The sequence below is a fragment of the Mchenga conophoros genome, linkage group LG3 (genome assembly GCF_057382185.1).
Source record: "Mchenga conophoros isolate Kocher_MC1m ecotype Shallow Benthic linkage group LG3, M_conophoros_male_GT1.1, whole genome shotgun sequence".
Taxonomy (NCBI): domain Eukaryota; kingdom Metazoa; phylum Chordata; class Actinopteri; order Cichliformes; family Cichlidae; genus Mchenga; species Mchenga conophoros.
In genome coordinates this window covers 10,966,872-10,984,193 of record NC_140528.1, presented here as the reverse complement: position 1 = coordinate 10,984,193, position 17,322 = coordinate 10,966,872, and the positions used below count along the sequence as shown (strand labels likewise).

The 17,322-nt window shown below is 44.4% G+C and overlaps 1 long non-coding RNA gene across 1 annotated transcript in view; it reads left to right on the top strand.

Annotated features, from left to right (window-relative positions):
* Nucleotides 1-9,176: 9,176 nt before the first annotated feature.
* The window catches only part of LOC146577254 (uncharacterized), a 41,615-nt gene continuing 33,469 nt past the window's right edge, over nt 9,177-17,322 (top strand). Inside the window, exon 1 of the long non-coding RNA XR_014891642.1 lies at nt 9,177-9,234. This is a non-coding gene — a long non-coding RNA (uncharacterized LOC146577254). The remainder of the gene's footprint in view (nt 9,235-17,322) is intronic.

Here is a 17,322-nt window from a genome sequence, read left to right as displayed (position 1 = left end):
CTTATCATTGAGCAACTTGTATATTTAATTTTACTTGTAAAACTATGCAAGTAGAATTGAATGGGGCACAGTGAGCTGAGCACAGGCCCACTCTGTGACACTCAGAGGTTTGTGGATATCATACTGAGAGTATTGGACACAGTGCAGCCAGCTTGCAGCCACTTTCCCACCACTTTAGCACAATGTTTACATGAGACTCAGCCACACTAATGTTCCTGGGCAGACATGTGGTGCAGCATGGCTGATGGCACTGTACCTGCAGCTGTCATGGACAAGAACCACTCAATACCTCACCCAAGCCAAGCCTGTGCTGATGTTGTGATCTGAGACCGAGACACTAACCCAGGATTATGATATGATGTTGTGAGAGTTTCACTAAGAATTAGCTCTGATTACAAGATTTCAATCTATGGTAACTCTAATTTGTATTTACTTCAGTTTGTTCATCTTGGAGCTGTGTGCAGCTGAGGACAGTCTTATTATTACCAGGTGAGGATATGTAACAGCCACAGTCTGTAGAGATGATGTCACCATGGAGTGGTGATGTCACTGGAGCTGCCAATATGTGCTCCAGCCAAAGCTACACCAGAGGGTTGTGCTGTGTAACAGGTTGGTGCAGGTGGTGTTATCTACATTTGAACATTAGGCAACAGTCTCATGAAGACACTTTATATTGTTCACTAAAGACCAACAATAACAGAGACAAAGGGAGAGCAGCAGAACTAGTGCTAACAATTAGCACTGCTAGCCTGCCCACCAACACCAGCTAATGTTCTAAAAACAATGATCAATGATTTTGCTGTAACGGCTCCAGCTGTCTGTGTCAGGGACACGTTGGAGATGAAGTGAGTGATCCAGTGACAAAGGTTTGGAAACCTGCAGTCAGCTGAGACTAAAGGAGTCACCTGACCGAGAGACCAAATGTTTCACTGAGAACGTCCAGATGAACAGAATCAACCTTTGGGATAATCTGTTCCACACATCCATGTTTCACTTACTGCATTATATTTCCTCATTGCTGTGCACACAGGCCTGTGGCTTATAACCAACTCCAAGTTCAGACTCAGAGGCTGCTGAAGCTGTTTTCTGGAACAGAGACGTGTTGGATATAAAACCAACTCTTCTTTATGTGTCAGCACTGAGGAAAGGAGCAGCTTCGTTTCTAAGTGTATGAAGGACTGTAGCAGTGTGTGTGTGAGCTTTATTTCACAGACAGAACCATGTCAAAAACACAACTTCAGGTAAAAACAATACAAAATCAAAGAGTCTGATCAGAAGGATTAAACAGAGGAGTGTGGGACTGTTTTTAACAGACAGCAGGTTAAGCCAGGCTGGAGGAGTAAACTGAGCCTCGGTGTGAGCAGCAGTGTGTTTGACAGGAAGCTGAGATAAACAGTCTGGAGCCCATTTAGTGCTTCATATGAAAGTGTGAGGATTTGAAAGCAAATCTAAAATCAAGCAGGAGTCAGTGTGAGAATGATTTGTGCTTTTCCTCAGTCAGATGCTGGGAGTTTCAGTTCATCCATGTTCAGCGTGCTGTGCTTTGTGTAACAGGAGAATATGACAGTATAAATCAAGTCTTCATGTCATTGAAAGCCTCCACAGTCAATGTGTCACCTGTGAGGACTCTGAGATGAACACACAGCAGACACTTCAGTTCTCCGTCTGTGTGTCCTCAGTTTCCCAGCATGCCTTGGCTGTGGTGGTGGAGGTGAATGAGGGGGAACATGCTGCTCTGTCAGCACTCAGGTTTCATACCTGGTGATCTCAGAGGACAAAGCGGCGTTACAGCAGCGCACGTTGATGAGACCTGATGCTCTGAACAGTTCAGACTTCAGCCTCACTCTGAGAAAACAAACGACTGACTGTCAGCAGCAACTACACCTGCTCCATCAGTGACGGAGAGAAGAACTGAGACTGAGAGACATACAGCTGCAGGTCAAAGGTCAGAAACGCCCGCTCTTTGTACGGGTCAGGAGTTAGTACTGCAGAGGTCAGAGGTCAGCTTGCTGACAAACCATTTGAAACAGTTTGGAGCTAAAAGCACAACAGCAGAGGAAAGAAGAGACACTGCAGAGATGATGCAAAATATTGTGTTTTGTTCTCAGCTGTCAAAAAGTGTAACACACGTGTTCCAGCACAGCCTTTGTGTACTTTCACTTCTCCATACTGTCCATTGGAAATCCTGTTTGTTACTTTTTGATTTCAGTCCATGTGTCCAAAGCAAACTTCTGTCCCACACTTTCTCTGCTGACTCTTCACCGATGCTCAGATGATCTCAGATGATTTCACCAGAACTCATCAAAATTCGGGCTCCACAGAAACCCAGACGTCACTAAACAAGCGTAACAAGCAAAGTGAAAACTGGTCGTTCAGCTTTATTGACCAAAGATAAGCTCACATGTCACCTCATGACACAGACACTTATTTCCACAGCATGCACGAGGACTGACAATAAGTGTCTATAAAGCCACTTCTATCTGCCACACCTGTGCTTCTGTCATGGTTGCTCTCCTCTCACTCTGTCATTTATCCACAGTCTGCCTCCCTCTGCTCCGTCAGCTGACGTCCTCTCTACACCACCTGCTGTGTTTTATCCTGCAAAAACACATTTAAGAAGCGTTGCACTGAGTAACGGGAGTAACTGCTATAAAATACATTTAAAGGAGGTGGTGCTGAGTGCTGTGACTGGGGTCCCACCACTGACATCACGGGTGGAGGACATGTTGGAAAACTGCTACAAAGTGCTGTGCAGCCAGCAGAGCTTACAGTCTGTCCTGTGTGTCATACAGGCTCTCACACTTAGTGTTTCTGTGACACATTGAAGAGAAGTTTGTGTTGTTCACAGTTGTGCTTGTACTGAGTGACAGCTGACATGACCTAACAGGAATAATGTGTCTGTGCTGAATGAGATGTAACACACAATGAAGTCTTGATGCATCTCAATCATCCAGGAAAGTGAGTCTGTTGCTTCTGTTCATCTGGACGCAGCGTTTTGTGGGAGAAACGTGTCGTCATCATCAGGTGACGTCTTCAGTCTCAGCTGCAGGTTTCAGTCTTACAAACAGGACATTTGCATAAAGACTGAAAGCAGCTGCAGGAACGATGGGCTGGGAGCTCCGTTCCTTCATCTTAATTATGCAGATTCTCAGGACCATTGATCAACAACCACTGATCCATGTCCATGAGTCCCATTCACAGAGATGTGGGAATGGCTGCAGTCACAGCATGTAAGATGGAAATAAATGAGAAGTATTTAGCTGAAGTGGATTTGATTTATGTTAGTTCTTTTTTAACTTGTAGTTCTACATTGGAAGATTATTGTGATATTGGAATATAAAAATACATTTATATTCTATTATTTTCTCAAAATAAGCGTCACACTCGTGGAAGCCGGTGTAGCCGCCGAAACGCCTGCATTTATGGAGACTTTCAGCCCCAGGTAGGCCAGTTATGGATCTTGGGATCCACATTATGTCAGCAGCTGTTCTCCACCGTGAACTGTGTTCAAACAAACACGCTCACGCCTCACAGACGACAGCTTACAGTCTGTAGAGATAAAGTGACTTCGTACAGCCCCGTCTTCAGTCTTGTGGAGATGATCTCGACGCTTTGGTGGATGTTACTAGCTCCTGTGCAGTATTTTGTAAAGACATGATTATACCCCGTAAGCGCGTTAAAATTTACGCTAACAATAAGCCATGGGTCACTAAAAGTGTCAAATCCTGTTTAAGGAAAAAGAGACAGGCCTTTAAAGAGGGGCTGTTACCGATTTTCAGACAGCTACCAAGGAAATGAAAATCGAGATCTTGAAAGCAAAACAGACAAAAACCTTCTTGAAAGCAAATTTGCTGCAAAAACTTTTGGGTCTGCCTGGACTTGTATGAAAACCATAGCAGGGTTTCAAAATCCCCAGAGCAGCAGTCAGGTCATTTTAGATGTTTTAATTCAGACAGAGATTTTCAAATGCTTTAAACATGTTTTCTGCTCGTTTTAGTTCTTCTGATTTCAGCGAGGATATTTGGGAACTGAAACAGAAACTGAGAGATACTCAGCACTTTATCATTGAACTCAACGATGTTAAAAAGGCCTTTCATACAGTCAATGTGAACAAGAGCCAGGGTCCTAATAATATTAGTGGCCGCCTAATTAAACCTTGTGCTGATGAACTCAGGCCTATATTTCAGGTTATTTTTAACAAATCCTTGCAAACACAACATGTGCCCTCTCTTTGCAAAGAAGCAGTCGTGGTTCCTGTCCCTAAATCTAAACGACTTCAGGCCTGTTGCCTCACTTCAGTTGTCATGAAAGTCTTTGAAAAAATCCTCAGAAATGTGATTATGAAGAGACTGAAGGTCAGCTGGATCCAATGCAGTTTGCATACAGGCCCAACAGAGGAGTGGAGGACGCACTTTTGACTTTACTAAATCTGATTCTTAAACATGTAGAGAGTAAAGGGACTTTTGCAAGACTTCTTTTCATTGATTTTTCTTCGGCTTTTAATACAACACAGCCCCATATTTTAATTAAAAGACTTTTAGAACAGTTTGAAATCAGGAAAAACCTGGTGGGCTGGATTTTAGATTTTCTAACTGACAGGTCACAAAGAGTGAGAATAAATGGGGTTCTGTCTGACCCAGTGTTCTCCTCCACAGGTTCTCCTCAAGGCTGCGTCCTATCGCCCTTATTATTCACTCTCTATACAAACATGTGTCAGGGCAGACATGAAAACAGGGTCATTATTAAATATGCAGATGACTCTGTTATTGTCAGCTTACTGAAAGAGGGTGAAACTAACCACGGCCCAGTCATTGATGACTTTGTTCAGTGGTGGGAGGAGTCTTATCTCCAGCTGAACATATCTAAAACAAAAGACATGGTTGTTGATTTTAGGAAACAACAAAATGGGCACGGAGTCACTTTAATTAAAGGTCAGAAAATAGAGCAAGTACAATCATATAAATATCTTGGGACCATAATCAATGAAAAACTGAACTTTGATCAAAATTGCAAATCAGTTTGTAAAAAGGGTCACCAGCACCTTTATTGCCTTAGGAAACTTGTTCATTTCCACATTGACCAAAAAATTTTATCTTTGTTTTATCGTTCTTTTATTGAGTCTGTTTTATCCTTTTGTTTGGTGGCATGGTTCGGTCAGACCTCTGTCACAGAGAAAAACTCTCTGAATCAGATAGTGAGATGGTCCAGTCGTCTGATAGGTGAGCCACAGTCTTGTTTAGCCTCCCTGTACTCTGAGCAGGTACAGAGGATGGCTTTATCAATCCTTAAAAATGGTTCCCATCCTCTAAGGGGTGAATTTCAGCTTCTTCCCTCAGGACGGAGGTTTCTATTTCCGAGATGCAGGACAAAGCGTTATAAAAATAGCTTTGTCCCCGTTGCTGTCACTGAATTAAATAAGAACTGTTTTTGATTCGAAATATTAAAGTATGTGTCACAGTGAGCTTTATATATTTACTAGGTATGTGTGTTTTTAAAGGGATGTCAAATGCTGTCATTTTTCTGTAAAGCAAATTTACCTTGCCTTTGGGTATAAATAAAGTTACCTTACCTGCAGACGCTGTGCGCAGAGGTTCAGGAGCAGAAGTCCCGTTGTAAACATATCACGGCAGACCCGACGATGTTTGCATGAACGCGCTTTTTTTAAAAGTCAGGTCAAGGCTCCAAAAGCCCAAAGGCGATATAACAGTTTGTGTTTGCTACATGGATCATTGTAGTTCAGCTTTCCTTTGTTATATTTCTTTAAGAGCTCAAAATGTGTTCATTACATAAATCAAATGTAATTTTCTCTGTAGCACTTCATGGATTTCATAAGCAACACACTGTAGTTGTTCACACAAAGCATAAAGGTAAAAACAATATACACAGTGTTATCTTCATTTTAGATGTCACAAAGTATTTGCGGCTCCCAGTGTTTTCCCGAACCCTGACCCTTTGCGTGGAAACCGGGTCCAAAAGGCTCTTTGGGTGTTAAAGGTTGCTGACCCCTGCACTAGGCCCAACTGACACATATATTTGATTCCAAATACAAAAAATAATGTGTAACCTGCTGGAAGAATGTAGGAGGTTGAGACAGGATCTCAACACTTGGTGTCTGCAACAAAAGACAACAATACGTGGGCCGATCGTGGCTCAAGAGTTGGCAGCTCGTCTTGTAATCGGAAGGTTGCCGGTTCGAGCCCCGGCTTGGACAGTCTCGGTTGTTGTGTCCTTGGGCGAGACACTTCACCCGTTGCCTACTGGTGGTGGTCAGAGGGCCCGGTGGCACCAGTGTCCGGCAGCCTCGCCTCTGTCGGTGCGCCCCAGGGTGGCTGTGGCTACAAGCTTGCCATCACCAGTGTGTGAATGGGTGGATGACTGGATGTGTAAAGCACTTTGGGGTCCTTAGGGACGAGTAAAGCGCTCTACAAATACAGGCCATGTAATGGCAGAAACGTTCTCTAGTGTAAATCCTGACTAGTTCATTAACTACAGATCAGTTTCAGTGAACATTATTCACAGAGGGATCTGAGTTCCTTATACCAGACTCTACAGAAACTGTAACACTGTGCAGCTCTGCGACTCAACAATATGACAACAATGTAACACACACTAGAATCATCAAATAAAGCCCCACTAACCACTAGAACTAGAACTAACTAACTAGCACTGGACACTTGCATATTAGAGATTTCTACCACCATAGGAGGCGAGATATCATCCTTGAACCAGAGCATCCAGCCCTCAATTTCGGACATAAAAAGCGACGTGGCCAGGCATGATAACACTTTGACTGAACTGCAGGACTGTGCCTCGAACCACTCTGACACCATCGCCACTCTCCAGGCCACTGTGGAGCGTTTGTCTGCGGAGGTAAAGAAGTTAGATGAGAGATGTGGAGCTCTTGAGGCACTCCAGGAGGAATAATTTAAGAACTGCAGGAATACCAGAAGGCACAGAGGGACCCAAGATGACTGAGTTGGTTCACACCTGTTGGCGGAGGCGCTATCTCTCGAGGAGAAGCCACTCATCGATCGAGCACATAGAGTGAATCGCCAGCGTCCCAAACAAAGTCATCTTCCTCGGCCCATCATCTTGAGATTGCACTACTACCACATTGGTGAGGAGATTCTGCTGAAAGCTGCAGAGAACAAGAACCTGATGTATAAGGGTTTTTAAAATAAACATCCTCCCAGATTTCCCTCCCTCTATTGGAAACGCAGAGCCGCATTTGCAAATATGAGAGGAAGACTACGTGGGATGACCGGCGTCAGGTACAGACTGCTATACCCTGCAAAGCTGTTAGTGACCCATGGTGATGTGAGGAAAAGCTTTACCGATCCCAAAGAGACCGTAGACTACGCGGAGAAGCACCTCTCCCACCCACCTTCAAATGTATTAAAAGCAAGGATATATCTATATGTCTAACGCTGACACAGCACTGTGTTTCTTCTTTTCCCTTTATATTCCATGTAAAGGTGAATATGGAGCGTTTATGGAGCTCGTTTATTGACCAGCTGTCAGTTAGAAGGTAAGAGTTACTAGGTTAACAGAGGTTAGCAGTAACAGTACGGGGAAGTATATTGTGTTGTTCTTTTGTTGTTTTTTATTTTATCCTACTTTACTTTGTTATTTTGATTTTACCTGTTGTGAGTGCTTCCCGTAATTCTCCTTTTTCTTGCGCCGCTGCGGCCAGAGTTCACAACATTACATATTTTTGTATCTATAAACAGGAAGCTGACACTCTCCAGACTTTATCAAAGGTGTGAGCGTCACAGCAGAGGCCTTTGTGTCAACGTAGCTGAAGACAAAACACAGAAACACATGAAGGAGATTTTCCTGGCCTGGATTTTATACAAATATTCTGCAGTACATCAAAAATGAAAGAAAACCATTAGTCAACATATGAACATCACCTCTGAAGTTACAGAGCTTTGATTGGAGACACAGCTGAGCGTTTTGCATTTTGCATAATTAATTACACAATTAATTATGTAACCATAATTAAATGGTTACATCATCTTTAAAGTCCCCAGAGATCAGGAAAAGGGCCTGAGGGTGCTGTGTTTGGAGTCTGCTGGTTACAGTGTGCAGGACCTCACAGGCTGCTGCAGCGTTAGCAGAGGGCGGGACATACACAGCTATCATGATCACGTGTGTAAACTCTCGTGGTAGATAGTACGGTCTCATGCTAACCGCTAGCAGCTCAATGTCCTTACAGCATAGCGTCTCTTTGATAGAGAAATGCCCAGAGTTACACCATCTATCGTTCACAAACACAGCCAGACCCCCTCCTCCCTTCTTACCACTCTCCGCTGTTCTGTCATAAGAGGCTCAGCAGCTAAAGCAGCACACCTGGGTCTCCCAGCCTATTAAAAGCAGCCCTTTGCTTCACCTGCTTCACTAAACATTATTATTTTAAGCAGAGTGGTGTGATTTATGTAGGCATTGCTGTGTGACAGGATGACTTTTCTTGCACACCCACCAAATGAGGGCGCACATGCTTCCACGCCCACTGGTGACTGCACACATCCTTTCAAGGAAGCATTTCATTCATCCCTAACAAATGGAACAAAACACTGTTCAGGTTTGAACGTGGCCCTGGCCTCTCTCTGCATCCACCTGGCACATGCAACACACATCCACTCCCTGCTGAACTGCTTGTATTTGATGTGTTGAAGTTTTGGTAAAGTTTGAATAAATTCCACTTTATTTATAGGAACATTTCATCTGTGGACTCCTGCTTCCCCTCTCCTTGAGCCAGTTTGTGACGGGAACATGACATAAGAAAAGTAATTTATCCCTTTTTGATTCTGTGTATCTGGCGCTCATCCAGTGAGTTCACACTTGGCAGAAACAGACTGAATTTGTCTGGAGAACTTTGGCTTCAGCCAAGTTAGATAAACACACTGTGTCTCTGTCAAAACAGCAGTGTAGTTGTGGCACCCCTGTGAGGGAATGACCACATGAATATTATTTTGTGTAAAACACTCATGTAACGGGACATTTTTCATTGCTATATGTATTTATTTTCAGTTTCTTTAAGAGGATAGAAAATCCATGTAACAGGGATTCATTTTATGTTAGAAAGCAGTGAGGGCGGAACTTTGGTGCTTGCTCCGGGGTTTCGGGGTGCAGTAAGTGGAGCCCACCTTCCGCTGCTTCCTCAGACACGTTCTGGAGGAAAGCAGAGACGCATCGTGTCTTCCTTACTCTGCTCTTCACCTGCTTTTACAGGTCGGTACACGGTGCTCGCACCGAAAATGTTGTTTATTGTCACCATGGTTACCCACGTTAATGTGAATGGGAGAGTTAAGGCGGTCCGCCAAAGTTATTTATATGTAAACACGGGAGAAAACCAGAGGAGTGTCCCGCGCGACACCGCGGTAAAGTGAGCCGTCATTTGTGAGCCGCGGTCAAGCCAGCCGCCTCCTATCCGCCGCATAAATTTCCTTGCGCTTTTACACCAGTCTTTACGGTAGCGCCTTTTCGCTTTATGTGCCGATTGAAAGCCTATACCCGCGCGCACGTGCACGCGCGCGCATGCGCGCGCACAAATTACAATGTAACGGCCCGATACAGTCAATACAATTATGGAAATGTCAGAAATTCATTAAAAATCATCCTGAGTAGTTGATGTACAACTTTCAACACATCCCCCCTCTGGGACACCTACTGTACCTGTGTGCCAATTTTCATCCAGATTTACTGTAGAATTCCTCAGAAATTAAAGGGTACTTGTATCCAATGCAGTCGGCCAATACAGTAGAATTATGTCAATTTTCAAAAATTCATTAAAAATCATCCTGAGTAGTTGATGTACAACTTTCAACACATCCCCCCTCTGGGACACCTACTGTACCTGTGTGCCAGGTTTCAGCCAGATTTACTGTAGAATTCCTCAGAAATTAAAGGGTACTTGTATCCAATGCAGTCGGCCAATACAGTAGAATTATGTCAATTTTCAAAAATTCATGAAAAATCATCCTGAGTAGTTGATGTACAACTTTCAACACATAACCCCTCTGGGACACCTACTGTACCTGTGTGCCAGGTTTCATCCAGATTTACTGTAGAATTCCTCAGAAATTAAAGGGTACTTGTATCCAATGCAGTCGGCCAATACAGTAGAATTATGTCAATTTTCAAAAATTCATTAAAAATCATCCTGAGTAGTTGATGTACAACTTTCAACACATCCCCCCTCTGGGACACCTACTGTACCTGTGTGCCAGGTTTCATCCAGATTTACTGTAGAATTCCTCAGAAATTAAAGGGTACTTTATTCAATTCAATACAGTCAATACAATAGAATTATGTCAATTTTCAAAAATTCATTAAAAATCATCCTGAGTAGTTGATGTACAACTTTCAACACATCCCCCCTCTGGAACACCTACTGTACCTGTGTGCCAGGTTTCAGCCAGATTTACTGTAGAATTCCTCAGAAATTAAAGGGTACTTGTATCCAATGCAGTCAGCCAATACAATTTAATTATGTCAATTTTCAGAAATTCATGAAAAATCATCCTGAGTAGTTGATGTCCAACTTTCAACACATCCCCCCTCTGGGACACCTACTGTACCTGTGTGCCAAGTTTCATCCAGATTTACTGTAGAATTCCTCAGAAATTAAAGGGTACTTTATTCAATTCAATACAGTCAATACAATAGAATTATGTCAATTTTCAAAAATTCATTAAAAATCATCCTGAGTAGTTGATGTACAACTTTCAACACATCCCCCCTCTGGGAAACCTCCTGTACCTGTGTGCCAAGTTTCATCCAGATTTACTGTAGAACTCCTCAGAAATTAATGGAAACATTTATTCAATTCAATACAGTCAATACACTACAATTATGGAAATTTCAAAAATTCATTAAAAATCACCCATAATAGTTGAGGTCCAACTTTCAACACTTTCTTACTCTGGGCGTCCTACCGTACCTCTGGGCCAAGTTACATCTCAATTCACTGTAATCTTTATCAAAAATTGAAAGAACAATTATATGTCAATGCTGGATGTGTGTCCTTTCAAAGTGACACTAAATAACAGAACTCAGGCACATCAGGGAATAATCCAAAAGGCGGATTTATTAAACAAAAACAACATACAAAATATCTCTAACCCATACTACATAACCTAAAAAGAAACAAAGGGACACTTAGAAGCACAAGGAAACAATACTGAAAGGGCAAGAGACACAGTCCAAACACAATCCACAACTAAAATGCCAAAAGAACAAGTCATCCCACATAGCAGACGGGTCTTGCCTGGATCTGGTGTCAAGCCGGCACTGCTGGCTGACTTCTGGCATGGTAAGATGGCACTGTTTATGTGATGGCATGCCACATTTGGCCTGATTGGGTGAATGTGACATGTTGTATAGAGCACTTTGAGTAATATGGGTGAGTAAAAAAGTGCTGTATAAGAATCAGTCCATTCACTGTCTGAACAGAGTTTCGTCATGTTACTTTTGCACTATTATGTTCCAGCACATGTTGTTATTACATGGCTTACATGGCTAAGGTACACATTAGGCTGACATCTGGGGCCAGAGCTGAAACTGTTCTGGGCCAGCACAGGGCCAGCAGTGTGTCTGCAACTGGCCTTGTGCTGGCTCATGTGTGGGCCACCTCTGGTAAACCAGATCTGGGCCACCATAGGGCCGTCATTCTTTGCGGTACGCAGGCCATGTGTAAGCACATTGTGTGGGACAGATCCAGGCCATACCAATTTTGCTATGTGGGAGGAATTATGTAAAAATAGAAACATCATAAAAATGAAAATGAACATAAAGTAAAATGTACTGAAAAGAACATCAGTATGGCCATCATTATTTGCTTGGAAAGTCTAAAGTTCCATGGCTTTGAACAGCCAGAGAACGCAATGCCCAGCTTAGAATGACTAAAAGTAACTTCTTTTAACATTCTGTCATTCTGCTTCTATATCAAACATCCACTAAAAATAGTCATTTGAAAAAAAATATTCGCCACTTTTCATCAGTTTGGGTTCCTCTGTTTATAGCAATTTTTAGAAAAGAACCCAATACCTTTGTCACTATACAGTTGTACAGTGAGATACAGAGCATCTCCTACTCATTGCAAACATGCTGGGAGGGTGGCTCTATCCGCCTTAGTGCAGCTGCTGTACCATACTGTGATGCAGTAAGTTAGTAGGCTCTCAATGGGCAAGTGGTGGAAGGGTGAGCTGTAGTCCACAAAGAGCATTCTGGCGTAGCTCTGCCGCTGTTCTAGGTGACTCAGCACCGAGTGGAGGGTGATGGCATCTTCTGTGAATCTGTTTGCACGGTATGCAAACTGGTGGGTGTCGAATTCTGGGGGGAGGTAATCCTTGGTGTGCTGAAGGACTAGTTTCATGATTACCGGTGTGAGGGCCACAGGGCAATAATAGTTCAGGCTGGTGATGGGAGACTTCTTTGGTACTGGGATGATTGTGGCTGATTTTAGACAGGATGGGATGGCTGCTTCATCCAGTGAGAGGTTGAAGATTCTGGTGGAGATGAGGGTGAGCTGGTGGGCACATGGTCTTAGCACTTTACCACGTATTCCGTCTGGACGCCTTCCTGGGGTTCACTGCTAGGAACACTCATCTGACATCGTGCTCCGTTACAGTGAATGGAGCGGTGCAGGAACCAGGTGAGGATGAGGATGGGAGCAGGGCTGAGGCAGATGAATGCTGCTGTTGTGGTGTTTCAAAGCGGGCAAAGAAGCTGTTTATGTCCTCTGCTAGCTGCACACTCAGGTTTTCTGTTTTCACAGTTCTGCCTCTGTGGTTTATGATGTCTATTATTCCATGCCATGTGTTGTTGCTGGACAGGTGGGACCACTTTTCAGGTCAGCTCGAGCAGACCTGTACAGAGCTCTGTCAACAGACCTACAGGGAGTGCAGAATTATTAGGCAAGTTGTATTTTTGAGGAATAATTTTATTATTGAACAACAACCATGTTCTCAATGAACCCAAAAGACTCATTAATATCAAAGCTGAATGTTTTTGGAAGTAGTTTTTTTTTTTTTTTTTTTTTTAGTTATTTTAGGGGGATATCTGTGTGTGCAGGTGACTATTACTGTGCATAATTATTAGGCAACTTCACAAAAAACAAATATATACCCATTTCAATTATTTATTTTTACCAGTGAAACCAATATAACATCTCCACATTCACAAATATACATCTCAGAATCAGAATCAGAATCAGAATCGTGTTTATTGGCCAAGTACAGTGGGGCAAAAAAGTATTTAGTCAGCCACCGATTGTGCAAGTTCCCCCACCTAAAATGATGACAGAGGTCAGTAATTTGCACCAGAGGTACACTTCAACTGTGAGAGACAGAATGTGAAAAAAAAATCCATGAATCCACATGGTAGGATTTGTAAAGAATTCATTCGTAAACCAGGGTGGAAAATAAGTATTTGGTCAATAACAAAAATACAACTCAATACTTTGTAACATAACCTTTGTTGGCAATAACAGAGGTCAAACGTTTACTATAGGTCTTTACCAGGTTTGCACACACAGTAGCTGGTATTTTGGCCCATTCCTCCATGCAGATCTTCTCGAGAGCAGTGATGTTTTGGGGCTGTCGCCGAGCAACACAGACTTTCAACTCCCGCCACAGATTTTCTATGGGGTTGAGGTCTGGAGACTGGCTAGGCCACTCCAGGACTTTCAAATGCTTCTTACGGAGCCACTCCTTTGTTGCCCGGGTGGTGTGTTTTGGATCATTGTCGTGTTGGAAGACCCAGCCTCGTTTCATCTTCAAAGTTCTCACTGATGGAAGGAGGTTTTGGCTCAAAATCTCACGATACATGGCCCCATTCATTCTGTCCTTAACACGGATCAGTCGTCCTGTCCCCTTGGCAGAAAAACAGCCCCATAGCATGATGTTTCCACCCCCATGCTTCACAGTAGGTATGGTGTTCTTGGGATGCAACTCAGTATTCTTCTTCCTCCAAACACGACGAGTTGAGTTTATACCAAAAAGTTCTACTTTGGTTTCATCTGACCACATGACATTCTCCCAATCCTCTGCCGTATCATCCATGTGCTCTCTGGCAAACTTCAGACGGGCCTGGACATGCACTGGCTTCAGCAGCGGAACACGTCTGGCACTGCGGGATTTGATTCCCTGCCGTTGTAGTGTGTTACTGATGGTGACCTTTGTTACTTTGGTCCCAGCTCTCTGCAGGTCATTCACCAGGTCCCCCCGTGTGGTTCTGGGATCTTTGCTCACCGTTCTCATGATCATTTTGACCCCACGGGATGAGATCTTGCGTGGAGCCCCAGATCGAGGGAGATTATCAGTGGTCTTGTATGTCTTCCATTTTCTGATGATTGCTCCCACAGTTGATTTTTTCACACCAAGTTGCTTGCCTATTGTAGATTCACTCTTCCCAGTCTGGTGCAGGTCTACAATACTTTTCCTGGTGTCCTTCGAAAGCTCTTTGGTCTTGGCCATGGCGGAGTTTGGAGTCTGACTGTTTGAGGCTGTGGACAGGTGTCTTTTATACAGATGATGAGTTCAAACAGGTGCCATTCATACAGGTAACGAGTGGGGGACAGAAAAGCTTCTTACAGAAGACGTTACAGGTCTGTGAGAGCCAGAGATTTTCCTTGTTTGAGGTGACCAAATACTTATTTTCCACCCTGATTTACGAATAAATTCTTTACAAATCCTACCATGTGAATTCATGGATTTTTTTTCCACATTCTGTCTCTCACAGTTGAAGTGTACCTCTGGTGCAAATTACTGACCTCTGTCATCATTTTAAGTGGGGGAACTTGCACAATCGGTGGCTGACTAAATACTTTTTTGCCCCACTGTATATGTGCAGACACATACAGGGAATTTGGTTCCGGTAGATGGTGGCTCTCAAGCACAGCAATGTAAATCTCACACACACACACACACACACACACACACACACACGTGTCTATATATACACATTACACATACATACACAAAGCTATGTAAACCAACTATAAATAACGAATCTAACCTTATATACATAAAATACAGAAATGAATGAGGCGGAATGAATACTACAAAATGTACATAAGGTGCAGTTGCAGTCTGGCAGTGGGAGCAGTGTGACAGGTCAACTGTTAAGAAGGGAGATGGCGAGGGGAAAGAAACTATTCCTGTGTCGGGTGGTCCTGGTCTGCAGGCTTCTGTACCGTCTGCCAGAGGTCAGCAGATCAAAAAGTCTGTGTGCAGGGTGTGAGGGGTCTGCGATGATTTTCCCTGCCCGTTTCCTGGTTCTTGAGAGGTACAGATCCTGGATGGAGGGCAGGGGGGGCGCTGATGATCCTTTCTGCTGCCCGTACAGTCCGCTGCAGTCTGCTCCTGTCCTGTTTAGTGGCTGCTCCATACAAGACTGTGATGGAGGAGCACAGGACAGACTCAATGACCGCAGTGTAGAACTGGATCAGCAGCTCCTGTGGAAGACTGTACTTCCCCAGTTGTCTCAGGAAGTACATCCTCTGCTGGGTCTTTTTGAGGATGGAGTTGATGTTGGTCTCCCACTTCAGGTCCTGGGAGATGGTTGTACCCAGGAACTTGAAGATCTTCACAGTCGACACAGGGCTGTCTGATATGGTGAGGGGGAGCAGAGTTGAGGGATGTCTCCTGAAGTCCACTGTCATCTCTACAGTCTTAAGAGTGTTCAGCTCCAGATTGTGCTGACTGCACCAGAGTACCAGCCGCTCAACTTCCTGCCGGTATGCAGACTCATCACCATCTTGAATGAGGCCAATGACAGTGGTGTCATCTGCAAACTTTAGGAGTTTGACAGCAGAGTTATTGGAGGTGCAATCGTTAGTGTAGAGGGAGAACAGTAGTGGTGAGAGGACACATCCTTGAGGGCACCAATACTGAGGGACCGGGTTTCAGAGGTGATCTCCCCCAGCCTCACTTGTTGCTTTCTGTCTGTCAGGAAGCTGGTGATCCACTGACAGGTAGCTGGTGACACGCTGAGCTGGGAGAGTTTGGAGGAGAGAAGTTCAGGCACAATGGTGTTAAAAGCCGAACTAAAGTCCACAAACAGGACCCTGGCATAAGTTCCCGGGCAGTCAAGGTGTTGCAGGATGTAATGCAGCCCCGTGTTCACTGCATCATCCACTGACCTGTTTGCCCGGTAGGCAAACTGCAGAGGGTCCAGCTGGTGGCCTGTAATGTCTTTCAGATGGGCTAACACCAGTCGTTCGAAGGATTTCATGACCACAGACGTCAAGGCGACAGGTCTGTAGTCATCCAGTCCTGTGATGGTGGGTTTCTTGGGAACAGGGATGATGGTGGAGCGTTTGAAGCAGGAGGGAACTTCACACAGCTCCAGGGATCTGTTGAAGATGCGAGTAAAGATGGGAGTCAGCTGTTCAGCACAGGTTTTGAGGCAGGAGGGTGAGACGCCATCTGGTCCGGGGGCTTTCCTGGGCTTCTGTTTCTGGAATAGTCGGCTCACATCCTGAGTGTGTATTCTTAGTTTCAGGGAGGAGGAAAGGGGGGTGAGAGGTGTGGTGGAGGTCGTTGAGTCTGGGTTGGAGAGGGTGGTGGTGGTCGTTGAGTCTGGATTGGGGAGGGTGGGGGTGGTCGTTGAGTCTTGATTGGGGAGGGGCAGGGTGAAGGGGGGAGAGGTGGAAGGTGTGTTGGGAGTCAATGTCTGAAGCAATGTCCCTGGGGAGGGGAGGGTGGGGCGTGGGAGTCTGTCCGTCTCAAACCTGCAATAGAAAGTGTTTAACTCGTTGGCCAGGTCTTTGTTTGCTTCAATAGTGGGTGGGGGGCGTCTGTAGCTGGTGATTTCCTGCAGGCCCCTCCACACTGACGCAGGGTCGTTGGCTGAGAGCCGTTCTTCCAGCTTCTGGGAGTAGATCCTTTTAGCTGCTTTGATCTCCTTGGTCAGTGTGTTCCTGGCTTGCTTGTACAGGACCCTGTCACCACTTCTGTAAGCGTCCTCCTTGGCCTTGCGAAGATGTTGGAGTTTAGGAGTGAACCATGGTTTATTGTTGTTGTATGTGCAAAAGGTCTTTGTTGGCACACACACGTCTTCACAGAAACTGATGTATGATGTCACAGTGTCCGTGAGCTCATCTAGGTTCTCAGATGCAGCTTCAAAAACAGTCCAATCAGTGGAGTCAAAACAGTCCTGCAGTTCCTGCTTTGCTGCGTTAGTCCACTTCTTCACAGTTTTGACTACAGGCTTGGCACGTTTGAGTTTTTGCCTATAAACTGGAATAAGATGGACCATGCAGTGATCAGAATGTCCCAAAGCTGCCCGGGGCACAGAGCGATAGGCATCTTTTAG